The sequence below is a fragment of the Petromyzon marinus genome, unplaced genomic scaffold (genome assembly GCF_048934315.1).
Source record: "Petromyzon marinus isolate PM22_M1 ecotype Great Lakes invasive population unplaced genomic scaffold, UKy_Petmar_22M1.pri1.0 PM_G_Scaffold_78, whole genome shotgun sequence".
NCBI classification, from domain to species: domain Eukaryota; kingdom Metazoa; phylum Chordata; class Hyperoartia; order Petromyzontiformes; family Petromyzontidae; genus Petromyzon; species Petromyzon marinus.
In genome coordinates, this window is record NW_027423033.1 from 360,001 (window position 1) to 362,500 (window position 2,500).

Sequence of the window (2,500 nt, forward strand, 5' to 3'; positions counted from 1 at the left end):
GGAGGTTGTCTATGACTGTTCATAGACCGCATAATTTCCACAGAACATTCTCAGAATATCAAGAGAGAAAAGCAGCGTTCTGCGGGAAATCATCTTGGCCAGTGATGTCGTTCTGGGTTTGGTCAGGCCCAGGGAGGTAAGTACCTCGTTATTCTCAAGGGGCCACTTTCCTCTTGCCCCAACCGGGAATCCAAAGAATGTGACCTTGCTAGCCTTCGTCAGCACTTTGACTTGATCACCAAGAGGGGTATAGTACGAAACTTTGTGCGAGGCAGCATCTGACAAGGTATTCTTTGAAAGCTCAAAACGGACGGTGACATCGATCACAACCGCCTCCTCATCTTTTGCAAACACGAGGTCAGGCTTTCTCATCTCTCCCGTCTCGGATATGAACCGTGGCTCTTTGTATACAGACCAGCCCAATCTAGCCGCTTCGTCTGCCAGAATGTTACTGATCTTGTTATGTCGCGCAATTCTTGCTTTCTGTACTGCAGGACATTGACCGAGAATGTGCGAAAGGGACTCGAGTCTGGCAGAGCATTTCCTGCAGGAACGTAAGGCCCCATCTCTGCCTCTGTTCAAGCTTTCTCTTGTTGGGTAAATATTTGCCCTTAGTTGTAGTGCTGCGATAAAGAAGCATTGTTTAAAGCCGCACCATGGCCTCAACCAAGCATTACTGATTCTATCATGCGCAAAGTTTACAATGCCCCTTCCTTGAACCGGCTTTTCGCACCATCTCTGAAATTCATGCTCCCTCCAATCGCAGGGTCTCGGATATACAGGTTCTTTTGACACCGAGTCCCTGAGAACGAATGTTGGGATTGCATCACTGTCACCCCCTGCTCGTACCCACAAATTACGGTATTCTTCCTCCATACCCTGCGAGGACACAATATTACGGGTGATAGCATCGGACGAGTTTGCTATACGTTGCAGCCTTCTAACTTGAACCGAAGGGATTGTTTTTTCCAGTTTCAAGATGGCAAGGCCTCCGTCTCGGGCTCTGGCATATAACAGTCCATCACAAGTTGAAGCGGGAAGGTGGAGCCATCCTTTTACCGCCTTTCTAATCTCTTGGTCCAACCCACGGAGAGTTGATTGCTTGCAGTCCGAGTGGTCTGCAGGATATAACAATCTGGGTAGGGCATAGGCATTGAGTAGTTCAACCTTCTGAGTTGGCTTCAGAGGCGCCTCATCGATTTTCGAGATCCATGTCTTTAGCTGACAATGTAGATCAGGCTGTATAGTGCCAGTCCAAGGGCCAATTTTCAGACCAAGGTATTTCGTTGATTCATCAGGTTGGATCATATGGACATCTTTATTTTTGATAGTCCATGGGTCGCAGTTGTTCACCGTATATGAATCTTTGGTTGGGCTTATCATGAAGCCCTGGCACTTTCTGGCCTGAACCTCCAATCCCGATAGCCCACAAAATGATTCCAAGATCGCTAGATTGGCGGCCATACCAACCCAAGATTCGCTCACCAACACCAAATCATCAGCAAACGCAAGAGCTGTCACGTGGTCGGTATCAATGGAGTACCCAACTCCGTGTGACTCTAGGGTGCATATCAAAGGGTCCATGGCAAGATTGAAGAGCAGGGGTGACATGGGGTCACCCTGTTTGACACCAACACGTATGCTAATTTCTCGAGTCGACTCGCCATTGCTTTTGAACGAGGTCGTACACCGATCGTAGGCGTTCTGGATGATGCCCACCACGTGTTCATCTACTTTCTTGTGCCTTAACACCCATAAAATATGAGCATGCGAAACCGAGTCAAAAGCTTTCGCTATGTCGATAAACATGACAGCCAACGGCCTGTGCAATTTCTTAGCATGTCTCATAAGGTCCTGTAGCACCTTAAGATTTTCAGAGCAGCCAGATGCCGCTATAAAACCACGCTGCCTTGGGTTTAAGGGACAAGCACGAGCAAGACGTGCAGTCATTATTCTGGAAAATAATCTCAGAATCATTGAACCGATCGTTATTGGTCTCCAGTTCCCCAATTCTTTCAGCTTTTCATCGTCCATAACCTTAGGAATAAGAATCGTCCTATTCTTTTTCAACTCTTTGGGAATAATTCCTGTAATCATCCATGCATTAAATAGGGCTGTCAGTGTCCGACCCTCGGGGTCGGCAGCACAGATTGCAGCCCTTGTTAGGCCATCTGGCCCAGCTGCTGACGTTGGTTTAATGGCCCGTATGGCAGTCTGAACTTCCTCCACCGAAATTAGGGGCTCAAAGTATTCGTTATTTGCAACACCTGATGACTTAAATTGGCCCAGGCCATTGAATGGCAACACCTTCTCCCATTTTTCGCAGTAAAAACGATATACATCTGCGTTCGGGATTCGGCATTCATGACGTTCAGTGCCATCCAGGACTAAGGACGCAAGAAGAGAGCGGTTCTTAAAGAAGAGCTTCTGGTGCTTCATGAAGCTTCCTCGTTTTTCCGCTCTCTTCTTCATCCAAGATCGTGTGGGTAATATCCTGGGT